This window comes from Echeneis naucrates, chromosome 13 (genome assembly GCF_900963305.1).
Source record: "Echeneis naucrates chromosome 13, fEcheNa1.1, whole genome shotgun sequence".
In the NCBI taxonomy this organism is placed as follows: Eukaryota; Metazoa; Chordata; class Actinopteri; order Carangiformes; family Echeneidae; genus Echeneis; species Echeneis naucrates.
Genome location: NC_042523.1, coordinates 12927619 through 12951893, shown reverse-complemented (window position 1 = coordinate 12951893; position 24275 = coordinate 12927619). Strand labels below are relative to the sequence as shown.

Here is a 24275-nt window from a genome sequence, read left to right as displayed (position 1 = left end):
GTTTAAAATGGCAGGTGGAGGCCACCAGTGGTCTACAAGTCTGAATCTGTTAGGACAGGTTACATAGGAGCTTTGCAGACCGGGGGATGAGTCTGAAGCTACAATCTGCAATTCTTTACAGCACAAATGCAGCAGTATAAAAAAGAAAAAAATATATCTTGACCTCTTTTGACCTCTTCCTCCTCCTCATTTTAAAAGTTACAGATACACTATATTTTTTATTATCTTTTTATTTATATATTCTTCAAAGTAGTTTCGATGCACTCCTCCTTCTCCAGGCCCACAGGAAGAAAATGTCTCAGGAAAAGGCAGGGGGTGAGAATTACACCATTCTCTCTGCTTAAACAGGAAAGGCACCAGGTTGTATTTTACAGCAGTTCTCCTGGCTGTAGTCCAAGTGTTAACCCCCTACCTCCCACCCTGTGAACACACACACTATCAAATTCCCATATTTAGTGATGATGCCAAGACTCCTTTCCACTATTCCCCTCCTTTCTCCACCCAGCCGTTCTTTTCCATCAGATTGGCACTGTTGCTCCAGACTACCTCATATCCCAGGGTTCTCGTATGCGCCCACCGGCCAATCATGTTACCTAGGGGTGGGAATCTTTTACTATCTCATGATTCGATCTGATTCTGATTTTGGGGGCTACGATTCAATTCAAAACGATTTGATTCATAATGATTTCTGCTTGAATCTATAGGTGTGCAAAGGATCTTCATGATTTACTCCACTCTGCTTTGCAAGACAGAATGACAAATGGAGACATTAAAGTGTCGTTTTCACATTGATTGCGTTTTAAACATTTAGCCAGGCTTAGATGGAATTGCTGCAGAAAAGCAATATCACATATTGCTTAAGTTACAAAAATAAAAGTGTCTCTTTATATATAAAAAAAAAATAAATAAATGGTGCGGTTAAACATGGGTTCCCAGAGTGCTTAATCCTCATGTTACAAACCTTGCACACTGAAGCTCATGTCAAGCTTGGTCTACCTGGGCATTCGGTAAATAGGGCCCTATAAAATCCGCAATCATGAAAAAACTGATTTCATTACAAACACAGAATAACACAGAACTGGCGGACATTTTACATAAACGTTTTGTTTTGTCTTTTTTTTCCTGGAATAAAAACGGAACGGATCTGTCTGAAAAATGGTGCAATTTGATTCCCGGTGTGGGCACCTGAACATATCTAGGTTAAATGGTTAATTGGTGACGAATAATGGACTGGGCTATAGCAAGGAACGGCGACCCCCCCCTCCCCCAACACCTAGAATGGACCAAGTCAGACTAGACCGGTGACGGCACCCCTCCACAGACCAGACCAGACCAGACTAGACCCCTGCAGAGAGTAGAGAATAGACAATACGAGAGACTGGACCCCTCCATAGAAAAACTGGGGGGGGGGGGGGGGAATAATATGGGAAAAATTTTTATGGAATTTGTGAAAAAAATAAAACAGATTTTATCGGGCTCGAAGTAAAAACCAAAATGAGTCTAAATCTTTGTCTTCAATGAGGATGGGGCCGGTTGACTCTCTCTTTCCTCCATTTCTATAGTTTCCTCCTTGTTTTGGTGCTTATTGCATGTGTATGTTCCAGAACTGGCTCTGTGGCGACGTCAGGACGTCCCGCATACAAAATGGAGGCAGACAGCCAGTGGATTTGTTTTAATTTATGTTTTTTTTTTTTTAATCAATTTTGGGACATTTAAATCGATTCTGAATCATAGTTAACGAGAATCACGATTCTTATATGAATCAACTTTTGGCACACCCCTAATGCTACCTGATACTGTTCCAAGTTCTCCAGGAAGCGAGAACGAGGATACCAGGATGAAAAAATATGCAATCATTCATGATGTGTTTTGATCTAATATCTTCACTCTTCTAAAAAATGCATAGAGTCAATGAACCTGAATTTCCCAGTGATACAATTAAAATAAAAATTTAACTTAATTGATAACTACGTTCAATCACATTGGAAAATTATGTTACTGTGTAAACAATTTATTTTGTGTTTATACGTTCTTCAGGAAAATAGGAATTGCAATTTTGGTCAGAAACAGGAGAAAGTTATGAAGATACAACATGAGAATATCATTAGTAAAAAGGTCCAATTCATACTACATTGCCAGTGCTGCTGCAGTTAAGTGTGTGTTTCAGATGCAACACCATTCTCTTTCACTGTCGACGTCATCTCAGATAACACTCACCTCACAAAGACACACAAATGCCCGCAGCCGGCTAGGCGTACCATCTTTAAGCCTTTCTAATCCTTGATCTCAGACAACGGATGGGGCCGAATTTTTAGTCTCACACACGTTACCTGTCTCGCCCTGCAGATGCAAGTCTGCCTATTGATGAATTCAGGCAGCAGCCATTATTGTGAAGGTAGAGAGGGATTATTTTGCCACTGTCCACTCAACACACGTGGGGGGATTTAATATTCTCTTTTGTATTTATCTCTCACTTTCTCTTACAAATCTCTCCAGCTCACTTCTCTTCTTTTTCTTCCTCCCTGGTCTCCATGGAGATTTGAGCAAAGGGGGGAGGGGCAACGGTATTACCCAGTCAACAAGTTTTAGAATATTTTTTATACATCAAGAGATAGAGGGAGAATATGTGAGCTGTGTGTGCAAATGCCTAACAGGTGCAGTAACCAAATGACCTTGAGTTGCTTTTTATAAAGAAAACCTACATACACACCTGAACATTTAAAAGTGATACAATCTTTTTGAGAGGGCGGAGGTATAGGATGGTGGAAAGAAGGAATAAACAAATTAAGACAGATAAAGCCTTGTTCCTATAGCACTCTGGAGACTTACTGCCATGGTGGTAGAAAAGGAGGAAGAGAAACCTTCAGAGGCCACTTGGACGTGAAAGTTGGGAAAGTTATAAGACGAAATCATTCACTATAGCTAATCAGTATTACATCACAAGAAAAGGAAAATTTTCTTTTGGATTGACCAATCCAGCAGCCACAAATATTTCTCCAACCTTTCAATTTATGAGCTGCATTGATTTAAAACAATAACCTTTAAAATCCTTCAGGGCTGTGGCGCATAGCGGTGGCAGCAAACTTATCCTGGCTGCCATCCCACAATCCACTCTGATGTTTAGCTTTCCAAGTGAGGCTCTTGCCTCAGTAGAAACAACCTATGATGGAAGCTAAATCAAACTCTTGGCACAATCAGAGGAGAATGATAATGAATGAGCAGAATGAAATGAGAAGAGTTCAAAAAGAAATGACATGCTAAGGAACGTCAAGGTCAATTTAAACACAATCTGGCATTGTCCAGATTGGTAAATATTGTCCTGTTAAAAAAAAATCTGCTATTCCTTATTGCCTGCTTATTAAACCCTATCCCTTCATCTCCCCATTAACTAGACTGTCAGGCTGTCTGTTTGCTGGGCTGCTCTACACAATGACATGTTTACCACCAGTCAGATTCCCATTTAGATTCCTGTTGAAGCAGGGGGAGGTGAGAGTGTGTTGGTTTGTCCAACAATAACATAAAACCTTTGGTGTTTTTAAATGCCTTTGAAAATAAACAGTGGGGTGAGCTTCTGTCTTGCAACCGAATAATATCACTGAATAAAATAAGCTAATGAAATAAGTAAGGAAAACACCCTAACCCTAACCATGAATTAGATAGCTAAAATGACCTATTATCAATATGACTACTACTGACAATGCTGAGCCTATTCGAGTGACACTAGTATATTCAAATTCAAGGACATGAACAGGCTAGTGAAAGATCCGGAGCACAGTGAGATCAATATTTCCACTACATAAACTTGCAATGCTGGGTCTCGGTAATTTCCAGAAGCAGTTTGAACTGTAGGCTGTAACATAGAGCTCAAAGCAGTTTGTACAATATGACTGAAAAGCATTGAAGATCAAACCTTTGGCCTATGTTGTGGTCAGTAAAAGTCTTCCATAATATAATTGTGCTGTTGACACGCTGTTGAAACTGCCAAAATCCTATATGATTGCCCAAGGGGGGGGTGACAAATAAATTTTAAATTATTGTTAAATCTAAACAAAACAGTTGTTTATTGTTGTATTCAACAATAAGAGCAAGCACAATAATCACTCTTTTAAAATCTATGGTGGTATACGAGTATAGTTTGGGGCTTGTAGTTCACTTTCTAGCTCTCTCCCTTCATGTCCCCATTATGGCCAAAAGCACTTTTTATAGCCATGAAAAGCAGCAAACTAAGACACCAAACTAAGTGCCATGTTTGATGTGTCTGTCAAGCTTTTCTGCTCTGTTTAATTACAGCATTGCACCTGCACAGAACAACCCATCAGTGCCTCTGGACACCCAGAGTGATGCCTTCCAGTCAGTTAACCAAAGCATTTATGCATAGAAATGTTATACTGTAATTGACTCTCCCAGAAATTAGAACTCATTACAGGTACACAGTTTTCAAAAGCAATTTACGAGTATGGTTCAGCATCTAGAGAAAATTTTGCCAATGGCATTACAAAAAACAGCCATAGCCAACAATTCTGACCATAATGCTAGGTAAAAGGCAAAATATGATGGGCCACGATGGAGCAAAATGTGATGACATGTTTGGTGTGGAACTTGGAATTATGAGGCTGTCATACTTTTCATGATAAATATTAAAAATGGGAGCATGTCACTCTCAGATGACACTCTTAACCTTTTGCATCCCAGATTAGCCCGTTTCCACACCCACTGAGGAGAAATCCCAGACTTATTGATCAGTAGAAAGTACTGGACAGGTCTTAAATTGTATACTCTTTGTGTGAAGGTCCGTATAATGTACTGTGTGTAGTGCAGGTCACCAAAGGGGAAAAACAGCCTCTACTGAGCTATGGGTTTTCTCACGACACGCAATCCGTATGCCATACATCCAGTGTATTGGAAGGCAAATTTATGCACACACCTCAACATATCATGAATGTGTCTGCAAGTAAATTTCTTAGCTTCTGCTTTGACAGCAATTTCTCAGAGCCCACTCTTCAAATACTTGCATACCAACATGCTGGCACAGGAACCACCCTCTCCAATCATTTTCAAGCCAAAGACACACATCCTAACATAAAAAAAAAAACAATGCAATATGTTTTCATTGCAATCATGCATCCATACAAGCGTATGTCAACACATGGCTTATAAACATCACTCAAACAGCCTACAATTTATACATTCACTGGGCACTTGACCATCTTAAGACTCTCACACCACTCTCACACATCTTAAACAATTTAAGCAACATGAACACAACACCCCTTCACTCCCTGCGCAGACACCAAAGATGCAGTGCTTGTGGTATAATAGGAGAACATGCAGCATAAAGACAGCATAAAGAGCTGGACCTGACTAGTGACAACACTCCCATTCATCACCATACCCCTGGAGACTCTACATCGCTTCACAGTGACAGCGCTCAGCAGAGCACTTGCACAAACACACAGGCACACACACACATGCACACATACAGACAGTATTACCAGGAGCACAGCACAACGACCCATGTCAGCATCGCCACCAATCGAACAGGGTAACTTGTGTGATTCCGTGTGTGTGCATGTGCGCACGCACGTGTGTGCATGTGCATGCTTGTATCCACATATATTATTCATCTGTATGTGAGCACATGAACAAAATGTCTCTGGGAGGAGAGATAAGGGGCTTCTTTATTTCAGCCTTTTGCTTGTGTGTGTGTGTGTGTGTGTGTGTGTGTGTGTGTGTGTGAATGAATGTGTGCATGTGTGTGCTCCTAGAATCATCTATTAAATAGACCATTTTTAAAAGCGAGCAGTGGAAACGTATAGAAATACCATGAAAGGAAGCAAAAGGACTTCTAGGACATGGAAAAATAAGAGAAGGCAGAAAAGAGGGCTCAATTATCAGACAGGAATAAGAGAAAGTGACAAGAGAGAAGCAAAGAAAGAGGTAGTCAGGGTTTGAGATAGGAAAGAAGCTCAAGAGGACTTATCACTATCATATTTTCATCATCATGTACAATCTTGAAGTCATCAAAACAGATTTACACCAATTTAGACACAGCGAGTACAGGAAAACGCTGTCTTCCCATTCTAGCCCACAGTACTCCGCATTCATCCTCCCAATAGGCGCTAACAAGCCAATGCTGTCAACACTCACAGAGGACTCCATTCCATTTATAATGCAGTCTACTTCCACCAAAATCAACCTCACTGGCTGGCACAGTCATGCAGACTGGCACATATATCTTAACATAAAAACATGTCAGAAAATTAGGCTAAGCAAGCACAAAAATCATTATTTTTTTCTGATGAAAAAAAAAAATCATAACCACAACTCCAAATTTTCTGGGTCCTCTAATCAGCCTCCAGCTCGCTTTTGCGAAAAATAAATAAATAAATAAAAATAATAACTGACTGGACTCATCAGATGGGCAAGGGACAGTGGATTGGATGAGCTAATTTTGGATTTGTGTTCAAAGCTGTATTGAAGATACTGAGGAGCATTCAGGGCCCATTGTTCTAGCCATGTGTGTCCATGTGATGAGAAGGTTTAAAGTTTAATCTAGGGACCAGTAGGAACAATATGGCAGGGCTGAAAAATAAACCGATTTCATTCTGCAATTGTGAGAGACTTAATTTCTTGTTAATTATGTAAGTTTTAATTAAAAATTTGGCTCTTGTGATTTAAAAATTGTAAAGTTTGAGCAAACAGCTCCTGCAATGATAAATTTACTCAGCTGCAGCTAATTAATGTTAATCGAGTTACCCTGCGATCTGCTGTTGTCTCATTGTAATTATAAAAGTCTCCCTGCACGGCTGCTGCTTAGCTTTTTAGCTTTTTGTTGAAGAATAATCACCATGGTGTGTAATTTAAGCATCAAGGCTGTTTTCAACATTTCGCTGATTTCAGAGATGTAGCTAACAGCTAGCTGGACAGTTGGAGAGTGTAAATGTCTTTAAGCCTATCAATTTAAAAGCTCTCCAGAATCCAAAGCTGTGAGACAAAAGCTCAGCCTGTCAAGTTCATGAAGGCAACTTTAGCGACAGCGTCGAGCTGTTAATTATAGCATTGAGTGTAGTCTGTTATTACCACAACTGGTCAGTAATGCAGCTGTTAAATCTGAATAATGCTAAGCAATGTCAAGTATACCACTTCCATTGTTCACTCAATTCTCAAAACAAACCAAACACGAAATCTCTGCACTTCTGCAAGCTATAATTATCATTGTTTGATATTTTGAAGGCCATAAGTCCAGGCATGTAGCTTAATCTATAGAAAACAGCAATATGGCACCTCAGCAACCACACCCACCACCTAAGGGACCTGCAACGTGACTAATGGAGCACTGGATTTGACTTCAGGTTTACAGTAGGGCTACATTTCATTTATGTACGCGCAGATATCGAAGGAGAAATAACTGCACAGCATTCCTTCTTTATTTTGTAAGCAAAAGCTATTAAAGCCCATCATGCATGTATTAAAGCAGTGCAGTGCCGGGATTCAGGGATTTGTTGTATCAGAGTATTAAGCAGCATGTTTCCAGCACAGAAATCTCAGGATGAAATCTTACTGCTGAAACAAAAAAATGGTGTAGTAACTATATGCATAATAATGTATGCGCACAATCGCACAATCACACACACACACACACACACACAAACAGAAAGACACATACAGAGAAAATACCCACAATGGAAAGTCGGTCAATGAATGGGAGGGGGCAGGCAGGCTAGCAGGTGCTGTGTTGGTAGAAGATATGGCTTCTGTCCATCTCAGCATTTCTAAACACTCACAGTTATCTTCCCTCTCCACTGGAGGAGAGGTCATTTCTTTTTTCTTTTCTCCCCTGCATCGCCATCCTCTCCTCGATTCCCCCGCCTGACTTCTCCTGTCTCATTTATCAACTCTCCACCTCTTATTTCATATCCTTCCTCCTATGCTTTTTTCAGCACTCTCCTGGTTTTCCTTTTCCACTCCACCTTCCTCCTCTGCTCTTCACCATCGTCCGTGCTCTCAGTGGAACAGCTCATTCAGCAGCAAAACAAAGCTGCCCAAAGCATCGCACACTGGCTAATCAAGCGAGACCAGAATGCCGCAACCCTCAGATCCACTAAACAGCATCATGGTACTGAGCTGCACCAATATCCCAGCAGGAGAAAGGAAGGTGGTCACATTAGGGGTGATGGTGGGACACAAAGGAGTAGATTTTAATAAACATGAACGGGACAATTTTGCCTGTTAAGTGCAGCTAATAAGAGAGAAGCGCTTGTCATTCCATGTTTGTATGCAACGCATCCAAACATTCTTTCCTTTTTTCCCCAAACAAATTTAAACACACTCACGCGCAACATGGGGAGGGGAATGAGTTTGAGAGTACAAAAGGCCATTAGTACAACAGGTAAAGGCAAAGCGGGACAGAAGGCAGAAGAAGGGCATAAAGGAGAGGAAGAAAGATAATGGAGTTAAGAAAAATCTTTGACAGGCCATCACCAGTGAGGCAGTGAATTCATGACAATGATGAAACCCAACAGTGGTCAACTGCAATCTCCTCGTGGACAGAGGATGAGCATTTACAAACTAGTATGGCAGCCGCTCTCTTTGCGAAGCAAAATAACTGCTGTGCAGCTTCAGGGAAAACTCAAAACATGACAAAGAAGCTGGTCCTGCAAGATGCAGTGATAGGAGAGATATGTAAACATGCCACAGCAACAACAGGGTGTCACATCAAGAGCTGGTGTAGGAACAAAGTGTACTACTGTAAGATGGCAAAAGTTGGATATCAGATACAGATCTGCATTGTTTTTTTTCCAGCAGTTGGATTAGGGATGACAAGTGCGTTGTTGACATGAGAAGCACATCCACCACTTACCCTAAAGGGAAAAGAACTGCCAGCTACAGCAATGAAAATGTACAAACCTATAGAAACTAACTTGTGATAACACTCACCAACTCCTCCCCAGGTCATCAGTCTGATTTCAGCCTTCTGAGTTCTGATCGTGGTGACTCATGAGGACCAAACCTCAGAAACCTTTATTGATATATATGGGTTTCTGTCCTGACCACACTGAGCCAAAATGAGTTACCCTGATTAACAGGCATTTACCCTTTTCTGCCTTTTACAAATAGTATTTATCACCAGAATCAAACTGTGCTACTTTATGAGAATGACCTGTATAGTAACCACTGTAATATTTTCCCAGCTTCAGAAAACCAGCCAGCACAGTGCAGATTATACAGCACAGCAATAAAGGGGTTGTTTCACAATTTACTTTTTCCCTTTTGCCAAGTTTGCTGAACAGCTAATGTAGACTGGAAGATGCCATAACAATTGAACCCCTTGATAAATAAATAGCCGTTTTTAAATTAGATTTTGGTCTACATTAGTGTAGTTCAAAGGAAAGAGTAAAATGGTAAATAGGAAGACAGTCCAGACTGCAGCAGGGAGGAATGATTGTGATGGCAGGTAGCAGAGAGGAGGAAGAAGTGATGAGACAGCGAGGCCTGAGAGATGGTGTGGAGTAGAGGAGAGTGTGATGGTAGGATGGGATTTGAGTCTTTTAACTTCATTAGTTCCGCCTCAGTCTGGGGTCTGTAGATTATGTCTAATTAAGCAGCTTAACATGGCTTAAAAAGCACCACACAGAAAGCACAAGAGCCTTATCTATCAACCTGCTCAAACGATTCCATGCTTCAGCTTTTCTTCCCGTGGCAGACTAACATAAATTCCCTTTGCATGGCCTTTATACAGGAGAGATTAGAAGCTCTGACATTGGCGTGAGCTGGATAGCTAGCAGCCGCAGTGATAGCAGTGTGAGCTGTGGAGAGAGTGAGAGAGTATGTGTGGCAAGCAGTGGGGAGGCAGAGGGGGAGACAGATGCTTCCTTTCAGACTGCAGGGGAGAGAGTCAATAAAGAAGGGTGGGGCTCAAACATGAGTCGCCCTGTCATTTTAATCATTAGTGATACAAGTCAAAATTTGACTATTTACTCAGACTCATTATTAGAGAGTGTAACAAGACCCCCCCACCCCCCCACCAAAAAAAAAAAAAAACAGGACCCAACATTACCAAGTACATCAGGACCAGGATGGTCCAGGTAACACACAATCGCAAATGTTTCATTGTCTATAAGCTGTAAACCATGAAAACACCGGGTCGGTTGATATCTACGGGCCAGAATTCATCATCCAGTTATGATTGACATAAGTGCAATCGTACACTCTGGATTCCAATATCCAGAAAAAACCCTCATCTTGGGTTTGGGAAACCTGGATCCATTGACCAGCTCACAAACGGCAGGTTAGATTATAACACTTTATGGGGATTTCTTATCACTGTGAGCAGACATCCAACACCAGTCATGTAGTTCTTAGTAATTAGAACAAAAATGCGATGAGAGATCATGGTAACTAGGGCAGAGCGGATCGGACGATCAGAACATGTTTGAAAGATCAGAAGGAAAATTGATCCACCTTGTTACAATTGGAATACAGAGATGTGAGTAATCAAGTTTTCCATGTTCCTTGTCTTTCTCCAAATATGATCAAAACCAGAATAAAAGCCAAAACTGGGTCACTGCTGTGTATGTAAGCATACTCATTACAAGGTTCCAACCTTTACAAAACTGATATTTCTGCTGCATCGGGTTACAATCAATCGTGTTTGGTGGTGGGTGTGTGACATCAGAAGGGCCTGGCTGTCATATGTCAGCACCGAGGCACTGCATTGGCAGTTTTACACAACTGAGGCGGAGTTAGTTGTAGCAGTAATGAAACCCTGGGGGTCAGATTTCAATGCCAGGCAGCGTTCCCCACCTCAGGGAGCGTGTACTCAGACTGTGATTTAGAAATAGACTGAAAAATACTCCTTTCTATTTCAGTCTCTATCTTATTCATTAATCATCTTTATTCCTCAGTTATGGCTACATCTTTTGTGTCACAGGGATGCAAAACTATAACAACGTGCAAAGAATGAATTCCCCCTAACCCATAAAGACCATCTTCCAGGTACTGAGGCAGGATGTGCAGCATGATATCTTGTGTGATTTCAGAATGGGCAAGGCAAAATGGCTGCCCTCAAAACAGGTCCATCTTGTTAACATTCGCAAACACAGCAAGGGTAGTGGAAAATGTTCACACACCCACTGTAACGCACTGATGTGGATGTGTAGCCCCACAGCAAAAGCCACAGAACTTCTCTTTCTGACACTCACTCTACATCAGGTCTACTGCAGACATGCAGAGAGAAGCACAGAGCAATGTCTGTACATGACAACAAAAGGAGAGAAGTAGACAACAAGAGATAGAGGAGAGGAGAGCAAGGTAGTGATAAAGAGATAAGTCAAAGCCTGACTGATGTAGTGAAGAGGAGAGTGTGGGACTTTGAATGGATGGAGAGATGAAGAGAGAGCTGCTTGCTGATAGAAGGGATTTGCCCTTCCCTGGAACAGTAATTTACTAAAGCCATTCTACAGACGCCCATCAGTGGCGATCTGCTGGCAGATTAGGCAACAAAACCTCATCCCTTACTTTCCCCTCCAGCCAATCAGCGCCAGGCAGCAAGCAAAGGGCAGACGATGCAAGGAGGACAGAAGAGAGGAGGGGCAAAATTTCCTGTCCTGTCTGTCGAATATAGGGAGGCCACATACACAACCATAGTCACACACATGCACACAGAAAACATACAGGACATTGGATTGGAGTCAGAGCTATTACTGGTGCATTTTCCCACCCTAAGGACACAGCAGCTAACTCTGTTTGGTTCCAAGAGTTGGGGATTTGTCATTTATAATCAGTTTTCTGCTCGTTTTCATCGCATTCACTTGTCCATTCTGCAGTTTCTATCCTGCCCCAAAGGCCCTCACAAAATTCCTCTGTTGTGTCAGTCCACTCACTCTCTCCTTCGTCTCCCTCTCTGTCCGTCTGAGCCTGCCTCCTCACCAAGCCCCTCTCCAGCTCCCTCTCTTCATGCATTGCAGAGGCCCATCAAGTGCACCCCAGCTGCGCAAGCAGTGGGAACTGTTTACCATGGTACATCATCAGGGAGCCCCAGGAGCACCGTCCCACATTCTCACAGGGCTCTCAAAATGTTGCACAAGTGTTTAGCACATGATGCTGAACATTATAGACCCTCTAAATGAGTCGACGACCCAGCGTGTGCTAGAACAACCGATGTTTGAATAGTCACAAACCCTGACAGCATGAAGCACAAATCGCAATTTATCCATTTTTGATGGCTACATTATGCAGTAAAAACAAGCAAATTCTGCTGAAGGGAAATACAAAAAAGTATCTGTGACCTTGTGGCATATCATGTGATTCCTGCTACTTATAGACAGAAACTCACACAGAGTCATGAATTAACACTTCTTGGCAATGAAGCCATAACCATTGACATCCTGTGGTTCTTTCTTTAGCACTGACATGTGAAAAACAAACAAACTAGAACAACGGCTAGCTTTTTCTTCCCTCTCTCTGCCATAGCCACTTCCCATCCCTGGAGTTACTGCCCAACCTCACAGGATCCCTACAGACCACTGGGTCCCCTAAGGGTGGCTGACATCACCCAGCCATGTCTCCTGTCAGCTCTGACTCCTGGAGGAGCAGGAGGAGGGAAAAGAAGAAAAGGAAAAGACAAGACCCGAGATGTAAACTGTGCTCTGTGGTCCAAAAGCTATGTCTTAATCTCCAACGTCACAGTTTCCTAGAACCTGATCCACTGTGGCCAAACACTGACAGACAAGGGGCACACAGAAGGTAAATTTACATATTTACAAGGCTGTGAGACAAAAATTTAAATATTATGAATAGAAGAATACAATAGAATTTGCTGTATTGTCATCATGCATGGTGCATGAAGAAATTGCAGCAGCTTCCACAGTACAGTGCGTAATCGAGTAAAAAAGTTGATAAAATCTGTACAAAATTAAGTAGTATAAAGAAGACTATATATGCAGTATAGACTGCAAAGTATGTTGAAACAGACCTTGCTTAAGTTCTGACAGCGTGTTCATCCATAATACCTTGAATTGTGGTTCACGGACAGGTTGAACTAGTCTCAGGCACTTGTTTGGTTCCTTCTACTGAAGAGTACACAAACAAAAAATACCCTGCAATCAAAAGATCATGACTCAAAAGATCTGACAAGTTTAGGTCAACACCTAAGCTAGTGGCTCTGATATACTCTCAGATCTTTTTTTCTTCCCACTCACTCACTCATTAAGTCATATTTATTATCTCTTGCTATTCGTCCCCATTTCCTTCAGACTGTTAATCCCTCTGACACCCACACACACAATATTACAATATACACCCAGCAGGTGGCAGAAAAAATGGAAGCATCAACATTCATATAATGATATATATATATTTTTGTCATTTCTGGCAGACATTCGAGGAAACTAATCACAGCAAGGTAATTGACAATTACTGCTATCAGAGGGATACTGGATGTTCATTTCCAAGATTGCATTAACAGTGGAAAGCCCAATTCTAATCATGGGCACCACACAAGATTAGAATCCTGCATGGCTTTGTTTAAAATCAGTATTTTAAAAAAGGTACCATTTGTTACGTTGTGCATTTCACAAAAATCAGGATCATTCTGCCGTTTGGCTTGACATGATCACGGTTCACAATTGCCAAGTATATTTATAGTGTATTGGTGGTTAAAAACAAAAAGGGTTCACATTTTATGCTATTAGACAATAACTTCATGTCAACATTCATGCCTGACATGTAAAAATGATAAACAAAGTAAACAATATGTCTGTTGCAGACTGTTTTTGTTTTCTGTGATGGTCTTGTTTGCTTTAAAATGTCTCACAATTGATGTAAACCTAATGTTAAAGGCGGTTTTCAATCTATTGTAACTGTAAAAAAAACAAAAAACAAAAAACATTAGTGCTCACAATTCTCCAGTAGAGAATTGGGATGGATTTCCACTTATCAGCTCAAACAGCTCACTCTTCTCAAGAAACTTTCATTACTAAATTTCAGTTGTGCTTATTAGAAGCAGTAGGGGTGTTTCAAAAGTATACAAAAGAAGCTCTGGAGTGAATATGTTGCCTTAACTGCAGACAAGCTATCTAGCAGAGGTTATGTGCTCTGAAATGATTCATGTTCCATTTGTGTCCAGCTGAGAGAATCTGTCATTATGGTTAACAAGACTGCTTTGACTATTATCAAAAAGGATACGTGATAAATTCTAATTGAACAGATATGATCAACATTCACCAAAATGCTTAGCCCTTTGGAATAACACAGCACTAAAACACAATTATTAATTCAATTATGAAAAAACAAGAAACCAAATTCAATCTATGCTTTTGGACAACATAAAATACAATGTTAGTCTATAATTACCCAATTCTCAAGTTCCATTTAATTCATTCATTCATCTTCTACCACTTATTCATTTCTAGGTCACAGGGGGTGCTAGAGCCAATCACAGCTCACATTGACCAAGGGTGGGGTAAACCCTGGACAGGTCACCTGTCCATCACACAGCCAACACACACAGACAGACAAAGACAAACAACCACTCACACTCAGACCTACAGACAATTTAAAGTCACCAATTAACCCAAACATTGATGTCTTTGGACGGTGGGAGGAAACCACCACCCCTCATTCATTTTATTGTCCTTGAAATATATTTTGAAAAGTTTTTGGCCCTGCTTTGTTCTTGAAGGGACAATATTAAATTGGCATGTTAAAGTCAATGTAAAGTCACACGGAGAAATACAGAGCCCGTAAATAATAGCATAATAGCTTTATAAGGCTTTTTTGGGGTTCTGTTGGAGCTTTGCCTGATAAAAGTACTCATGTTTGGACGGTATTGACTTACATTATGAGTATCATAGGATGCATTTCTTAAGAATTTGGAGTTTGACCTATAGATCACTTCTACTTCTGACCATTCCCTTAAAAACAACTCCTAAAACATGATGGAAATGAACTAATATTGGGAGTAGCCTTTTAAATGAAGTAAATCATTTTCTCATTACTTGAAATGGTGCATTAGATATTTCATTTGAAGAGCTCACTTCCAGCTGTACAAATAACAAAATCCTACTGTAAAGAGGGAATTGCTGTCTCATCTTTGCAATAAACTCCCTACTCTGGCATTGCACTGAGAATAAGGTGTCTGTGGAAATCTAAGAATACATTGACACTAGAGCTGAAATAACAAATCAATATCCAATAAGTAATCTACAGCGATGACAAGAGATAAATACATAGACTGCACACACAAATGGTCTGCCAAAGTAAATTTGCCCAGTTAAAAGTTTTCCTTTCACCAGCTTATACTCTTTCTGGCAGTCACATGAATGTAAGCCACAACAGGCCCGGCTCGTCCTGACCTGACAAACTGCATTCCTAACGACCTTTTCCCTCATTGGGCGAAAAGGTCTGCAGTTTGTTCTCTCCAACAACTGTGACTAACACAAGCTGTGGTGTGGCGAAGGCTGTCTTGTCTCTGAAAAACCCTCAAACCAAAAACAATTCTTGGCAATGTTTACATTCTTCACCCATATTTCCCTTATTTTTATCTCCTTAACTTATGGCATACATGGAAGTCGGCATAGCAGCAAAGCAGGACTTAAGCAAACTCAAGTTTGCAGTTTGTGGCCATTCACAACCAAGGATGTTGTGCTACTGTTGAAGTATTATTAGAAATAGAAATATGAGCAAAACCTATTGTGAGACTGCCCTTCTAAAACATTTCACTTTTGTGACTAATGAACAGTAACTTCAATTGCTTGATCTCATATTGTTTGCACCTATTGACATCAGTTCGACTGTGAAAATTTTTCTTTGACTGTGTTTACACTGTCCAGCACTGCTGATCCTATATTACCACAAGCTATGAAGAATATTTTAGAAGTTTCAAGTGAATTGAGCCACATTGCACCAGCCCTCATCAGGAATGCTACAAAATGGTGGATCTTGGAGGAGGAGCTGCTGCAGCATTGCAACAGGAAATGAACTCTGACATGAGAGCTATGGACCTTGGGGCCCATACTGCATCCTGGGAAATTATGGCACTGAGAAGAGAAATGACCCATATCACCCCCATGAAAAGCCAATCTGTTTACAATCCTCAAAAATGGCACAGCGGACATGTATCTTAATAGCATTCACAGCAGTTTTCGAACTGAAACTAGATTCAAACATTTAAGTTAATTCATCACTAAGTTTTTATTTAGTACAAACAAATGTGCTGCTGGCCCAATAGTAACAATCAGAGTAACAAGGTCAAAACCAGGTTGACACAGGGACTGGCAGAATGTCCAAAATTGTGGCCTCTGCTTCATGCAGATGGCATTAAAGAAAGACCACAAGCACCACAACAAAGGCAGCCAAAAAGAAAAAGAAAAGGGAGGGGGCAGAGACAAAGAGTGTGAGCAGTAATAAGAATGACAGTGTTACCATCCTGAGATAACACAGTACCACTTGGCTCAGGCTGCTTTGGGTGTGCCGCCTCTATTGGTGAAATCCATCTTTCCCTCGAATGGCGCCGTTAGTCGTCACTCTCTGTTTTATGGCCATTTTCCCAGCCATGAGACAATAGTATGGACATCATTAGCTAAGTGGTGGCTGGATGACAGGCAGTGGCGCTGCAATCGATAACGGCAGGCCCAGCCATCTGCAGGCTGAGCTATGCTTAGTCATCAGCCCTGGGCTTGCATGAGCCTTCACATGGGGCAGAAAGTAGGACTGGGGCAGATAAGCAATGTGGAGGTGTCAAGGGCTCGCTGCCTATGATAACAAATGGCCATGAACAGCCACCTTATCTTCTCACCTTAAAGAGGATATGATGTCCACTGTCACACAGCTGCCTAACAGCCAGAACTGTGACAGTTATGTTATGAGGGTGAGGAAGGGTCAGCTACTGTTGGTCACATTGTGTGTAAAGTATTGTACATAATTCAGGCGGCTTTAGTGCCCTCATGGCAATGGTATGCCATTTCCACTACGGATTTCCAATAATTCAAAATTCAGTCACACACGCCATGAATACTAAACAATAGAAAACAGGTAAATGATTTGCAAATGTTAAAATGCCAGGGGCAAGCTGCAAGTCAAGAATAGCTAATAACAACATTGTTAAAAAAAAAAAAAAAAGTCCCTTGTTCAATACAAGGCTTTTATTTGTTCCTGTTTGTGTGAAAGAGAGACAGTGTCAGCACATGTTCACTGGGGAGATGCCAGAGGCCACCACAGTGGTGGCCAGATCTCCCTGAAGTGGCATCTGAGACAAACAACTAGTGACAAGGTGGTGCCCTTCCTGTGTCCTGAACCACAGCTGACAGTAACACTGCACTGTGCTCCAAGGAGAAAATCTGAGAAATGGAAAGAGCTCTGGGAAGAGAAATAAACAGAAACAGGAATATTTTGGTGAAAAAGAGAAGACAGAAAAAGAGGCCGAGGGAAAGCTTGTGCAATCAATAGCGTTTAAGAGGAGTTTGAGGAAAGTGAGAAAAAACAGAGGTCAAGTGGGGTTCTGTGCAAGGTCTTCAGTTGTCTGGGTCTACAGGCCCTCGCCTTGTGTTCTCTACTTCTGTCCCTCTCCCTCTGCTCTGATGCTTATCAATCTGTGATTAAACCTGCCAACTTTAATTAGAATACATTGCAAGTGGAAGAGCTCGCTGCCTCCCACTCTCCACCTTTCTTTTCTCTGTCTGAGTGCAGCAGGTGTATGAAGACACTTCCAATAAAGTTGTCAGAGCATCGAGCAGAAGCAGCATGCTTCAGACAAGAGAAGATAACTAGACAACACAACAGGGTAACACACAAACTAACATCATGTTCTAATTTGTGTCAAGTTGTATTAACCATGAGCATTCCCATACACGCACCTAAAGCAGTTACAGTTTGACAAGGCACAAATTAAAACCAAGAGAGATAGTGATAACTTACAGTGGAGTGCCAGAGACGAATTTTAAGCATCACTACCAACCTCTGCACACTGTTTGCTGTTTGTAAGCTGCCAAATACTAAAATTATGATTCACTACACAACAAATGTTATTATAGCTAATGTTTAAAAATGAAACAAAAAGACAAATAGTTATAATTAGTCACACAGTCTATTGCTTTTCAATTACAACGTTTACAAAGCAGTTTGAGCAGAGAAGAAAAGTTGAAGTGAGGTTGAAGTGTTGGCTGCCCCACAACAGTCCCCTCTGTGGATGTAAATGTTACTGACTGTCTCAGCGAACAAATTTAGAAGCATAAGCCAAAGCCTGTGTTAGGGTTGAAGTTTCCCCATTGGTTGTTTATCCAGATTAAAAACTTTTTGGGTAAATCTTAGCAACACTCTGTCGAAGAGGGTCAACAATATTTCCCTGCAAGCAGGTGGTCAGACTTGTCCATCTTTATGCTAACCAGTCAGCAGCTGATGTGAATGAGCTTCTAACTTTGTCTCTGACTGATAATGTTCCTTGTTAATATACTGTAGCTGAAATCACATTATAAAGGGATTCATTAACTTGTGAAGTGACTGTTCGTTAACACATAGTTTTAATTGGCTGCATTTCAGCCACTATTTCATGAACTTTCTGTTGTCAGACAACAGAAACAGAAAAACATTTTAATGTGGATGGCTTGTGAATTTTCCTGGCTGACACTAGGTGGAATACTAATATGACACAGTCTGACTGTTTGGTTACACTGGCTATAATACTGATTATTAGAATGCTGGGGTACGCTGGAGTCCAAGAACCAAGGAAACACAAAATCAAAGGCACATTGTGTAATAGCAGCCGGATAGAAGAGGTCATCACTGAAAGGGGCCTTAACTGGTTTAGTATGCCTTTATTTGTATGCTTGGGCAGGCTGAGATGCCCTGCAGTCAACAGTGCCAAGATTTGCTCCGGCATTGGACTACAGCAGCAACGGAGCTCAGTGTGCACTGAAACTAATCTCTACAAATCATTTATTAAAATGTTTCTCATGGCATTTCCTAGTTTATTCTCTTCAAGGTGGTTGCATAGAGCTTTTGTTCAGCTTGAGCTATTATTCATACTACAAGTAGAATGAAACCAACTCCATTGTTGCCTTACTCTGACTCTTCCCCTCACCTTTGACCCTCAACTCTCCTCTTCTCCTCGCCCTATTCACTTCTCTTGGCCTCCCATTTTCCCCCCACACAACCAGGCATCGTAGGTGGACTTCCTACAGGAAACTCTGGGGCGCCACAAGGGAGAATCTCCAGAGAAAAAGTCAAACAATGACAAACTGGGACTTCTCCTCTTGACTCCAACCTAAGTCAAGCATTGAAGCCTGAAGACTTGCAAATGAGATGAGGGTAGGTCAGAACAACAGGTTGGGACAAAAATAAAAACTAAGTGCAAGTTAGTGTGGGAAATATGTGAGAGTGTGTATGTGTCCACAGAGGACAAATATGCTTAAAGTTATCCTTTAATACTTGCGTAGGTGGATTTCAGGGCAGTCTCTTTGTCTCTGAGGTTGAGAGGTTTCCAGTGTCTACTGCCTTTCAAAATCCCAAGTACAGTCTGCATAAACACTGAGTCACTCAAAAGCATTCAGAAGCCATTATACCCTTTACTTGATAATGTAATGGAGCCATGTTTGTATCAATGCATAACAAGCCTCTCATTTCAGACTGGTCCTCTACAAAACCCATAAAACTTTGAGAACTTTGAGGTTAAAAACTGTGTTGGCACACTGTGTAGGTGGTACAAACTTTGTGTGTGCAATTACAGAAGCAGAGGTCCAACCTATTGAACTCTGGGCAGTGGCCTCATTTCACTGGCAGCGACTCAATCATAACATCTTATCTACAGACGTGCTGAGTCATGGAATTCAGCTGTGGCCAATAGCCAAGCAGCAGGGTTACTTATGGCTGTCATTGATTGGTTGATCCCTGAGCACAAAGCTGAAAGGGCACATACCAGGAACACAGCCTGAAGCAGAAACTGGCAACAGTGTGCTCCTGTTTTACTTATAGTTTACTCTCTTGGTTTTACAATTTTTTTTCTTTCCAGCTGACTACCTGCTTTGTTGTGTCACTCTCACAGTTCCTAGTTCTGACTACTCCTGGTTCTCCCCCTGTGTTTCCCTTTCGACAGCCTTTCCAAAATTACCATAGCCCATTACCCTTGTCCTTCTGTTGTGTAATTGTATCTGGAATAGCAAAGCAGGGCAGCTCACATCCAGAGGTCACCATTCCTCTGTGGCTTACATCCTGGTCCTTTATCTCCATGGTCACCATGCTTCCAAACAGTGTCAGTGTCTTTTTTTCCTTTTACAAAGAAATGAATGTGAAAGCTAATTTAAAACTATCTCAACAGACCCCTATAGTACCCATTCAAAACATTACTCATATCAAGAGCCATTACTTTCCACTAGCCCTATCCATTAATAATGCATTGCATTGGAAAAGCAATACCATAATAAGGCTGGATTGGAATATAGAGCAAATACAGCCTTTGTTATCGATTGATTTCAGAGGTGACACATTTGTTATAAAGAGCTTATGACCTAAAACATACATTATGTACATCTAGTATTGCTGATGTGGGGTCAGCTCCCTCATACATAATTCGGCCATTCAGGATAAAGAGTAAAACTGCCTCTAGAACAGAATAGGGACACACTACAGAGGCCTTTATATCAAGCTGTCTCCATCTGCAAATCTGTAATGAGCAAGAGAGCTGAAACAGTTGGGAGAGAAGAGAACCTCAGTTCAACTGAGGCAGGCACACTTTCTAATGGAAATTCAGATACAATCATCCCAGAATGCACTTCTTTCTGCCTAATAATCAGCCACTAGAACAAGGCAGCCATTGAGAGAAGAGTGACTGTAATCTGGTCCACCAAACTCCAAAGCTGCCCGCTATAATTAGCTCCTTTCTCCATCAAACACAGGCTTACACTGACTCATAAGTAAACCTCTCCTGTAATACAAGAGAGAGAAGCGATTTTGCAATTTTCAGATGAGCAGCAAAATTTTCCATCCTTGGCATATGGATTCAGCATGCATGACAGGTATGCTGGCCGTGAAATCTGCAAATGAGCAGGTGAGAGTCTACTGTTTGATTCAATGGCACAGTGGTTTATGGGTTGACAAAGAAATAATATGGTATGGGACAAGTTCTCAAATTGAGTGTTACACTATCCAGAAAGACACAATGGATTTATTAAAATAAATTGCTCACAGTTTACTGATATATGGTGTATCTGAGACTAAAGAGGTCAACAACAAGTCAAATCCAGAGTTCTGTCCACATAAAGGGAGATAGATTCACACTTCCACTGTCCTCATCAAAGCATGTATTCACATCCTGATGAGCAAAGCCTGCCTTCCCTTGACCCCAGGAACATGTTCTAGCCCAGGGACTCACTACACGATCCACAGCCTAGGCAGAGAGACTGGCGTGAGTGGGTATCCTGCTAGCTTGGCGGCTGCCTGGGCAAATGGCACGACTATTAGGGGGAAAAGAGGCTTCCTGGAGAGTTGTGACTGCACTGCAAAGGGCCCAATCAAGCAGCGAACAGAAGTGCTGACAGCTGCTAATGCATTTACCTGAGAGCAAAGGGACTATCTTACCAGGAAAGTGTGTGTCAATGCATATGTGTGTTTATTTCCTCCTTGGCATGGCCCTCCCAATAAGGCTGATTAAGATCAAAGGGAAACAGTTGGGAGAGAAACCCATCAAAAAGTACTCAGCCAGAGCATTGCCAGCAAATGCAAGGCTATGAGTCAACTCAGGCCTTGTTTGCATCCAACATTTAACATGTACCTCGGCAACCCAACTTTAAGTAAAGATGTGAATGCAATGAATGGTCCATTTAGGACCGATTGAGATACAGCTACTCAGATCATAATTGGATGTGGTCTGAAATCCTCAGTACACATGGAATACCAATGTTGTTATATTAAAGTGAAACAAAATGGAAAAATTCATAGAAATACCTGAGAAATGTGCAATGTGATATATATATATATATATATTTTTTTTTTTTTTTTTTTTTTTGTTCCCTTCTAATTCCCAGAGGAGTGCGCAGCCTGTCAGTAATATTTCTAAATGAAATTGATGTGTGCAGAGCAGGGAATTGGGATCAGATCACAATGGGTCAAAGGAAGCACGTGCAACAATGCATTCTGTGAACTGACAATACTTAGAGTTGTTCACTTGTGATCAGATCAGTGAAGATAATCGCTTGTGCCAGGTTTGAACTGGCTTTATTTGTTTGGACAAAATAAAAGTTTGCTTGAAAAGACAAGTTGCTCTCCCTTCCTTTTGGCAGTGACACAGCAGTATCCTCTTGCTACGCAACTTTATGTTAAGGCCGTATCGCAAACCTTCACAGTAATTCACCCACTTAAATTTCCCCTCTGAAATCTTCTACAGTCAAACTTCAATCACTATTTCATAGACAGGTGGGAAGATCGTTTTTGGAAGAAAAGTACTGTAGTATAATGTAGAAGGACCCTTACAGAAAGGGAGTGGCTGACAGGGCAATGACCACTTTGCAGTGGCAGTGAGATAGGGCTGTGACACAGCGGTGACTAGTTCTAGCACGAAAACAGATCACTGGTTGTGACAATCATGTTACAATCATGTCACCCTAATCAGCTTATCTGTGGCATAACTTGCACCACAGAGGAGGAGACAGGAAGCATCTTGAGATTCAAGGCAAAGATCCATACCTGAGATATTGAATTGGAGGAAAAACTGCTAGAGGCATTTAAGCTCAGACGATTTGCATTATTTGTGTGACAGCTATCATTAAATGAAAAGGGAGCAGAATAGTTACAGGGTGTATACACATTAGGTACTGTGCCACCAAGAAGCCCTGTCCAGGCAGCTTTGATGTTTGCAAAGTTTATCATGAAAGAGAATAACCCTAAATGTAGAAAATCATTACATTTAAAAGATAAAAATATCCGATTTATGGTCTGACCTAAATCTAATGAGGGCCATGGTTTGTGGCTATTAAAATGAAAATAAAAGCCCAGGCTGTCAGAGCCAGGAGTTTAAAACTAACAAACAACCAAAAAACTCGTTTAGAACCTATTTCATTGTTATTTTCCACCAGGAGACGATCAGTACATTAACGAACAGGCAAAACATGCAGTCACAGGATCAAACAGTTGCTTGACAGTCCTGTAGTCCAACACAAACATCCTACTTCCCCTGTCTAACTGCATAGTCCTGATATTCAAGGTATACCAGGGAGCCTCTCTCGACCTGAAACGACCAGAGGCTTCCTAGGTGTTGTTTTAGAGACCATTTTAACATTTGGACGAGGCCCACTCATACGGCCCATTTTACCATCTTTAAACTTCCCAACAATTGCGACCACTGACTAAAACACGCATCAGAACCGCTTCATTTATCTATTTGTATCCGCCGATGGGTCACCATCAAACTACTCGTTATTGTTATTACGAAGGGCGTCAAATCACACAAGCCCTGAAGGAATCACTGGGGTTGACTCCCAGATTTGTCGTTATTCGCAGCTTTCAAGCCAAGTAAACGCCTTTTGTCGTTATTTGGTGTAAAGGCAGAGTATTTCCTACATACCATAGCATTCCTCCCTGTCCACCTCTGGTCCACTCCTTTTCTTTCGCTCTCTGTCTCTCTGCGACCAGCAGCCGGTCAGACTTTTTCTTTTAATAAAAACAAAAAGCAGACAAAAACACTCCCTCCAAACACTCACATCGACTGTTTTCCTGCTTCTTTCTTTTCTTTTTCTTTTTTTTTTTTTTAGCAAACGAGCTGTCCGTCCATTGGTGTCCACGCTAAGTGCTCGTTGTGATCAGCCTGAAGTTTTCAGATGTACATCTCTCCTCTGTGTGTGCGCGCGTCTGGAGAGAGGAGGAAAAAAAAAAACAACTCATTCTCGTCAGGAAAAGAAAAAGAAATGCTCCTCAAACTCGTCTTTTCGCCCCCCTCAACTGGAAACACGGGGAAAGGAGGAGGGGGGGTGGGGGCGACGGAAAAGCGCTGTTTCGGTGTGTTTTTTTTTCTCCTTCTTGCTTCACCACCACGTTGTTTTGACCAATTATTATTTCCTTTGTTGTGTCAAAAATAAAAGAGTCCGCAGAGAAACGCCATCGCAGCGTCCCGCCTTCAGGCACCGACCTGCTGGTTTCTCGGCCCGCGGCAGCTCGTCGGACAGCGTTGTCCTTTCCTTTTCTAATGTTGAGCCCGCTTCCAGCCTAAATGTGTGACGGTGTGTATAAGTCTATTTTTTTTTCAGCTTCCCAATAATGGCGGACCTTCTCCCGAATCCAGCATCTCCCCTTCT

The 24275-nt window shown here is 41.5% G+C and overlaps 1 protein-coding gene across 1 annotated transcript in view; it reads right to left on the bottom strand.

Annotated features, from left to right (window-relative positions):
- arhgap35a (Rho GTPase activating protein 35a) overlaps nt 1-24275 on the bottom strand; it is a 58370-nt gene extending 34095 nt beyond the window's left edge. The window contains exon 1 of the mRNA XM_029516898.1: nt 23549-24275. The gene's annotated coding sequence lies outside the window, so the exon portion shown is untranslated. The remainder of the gene's footprint in view (nt 1-23548) is intronic.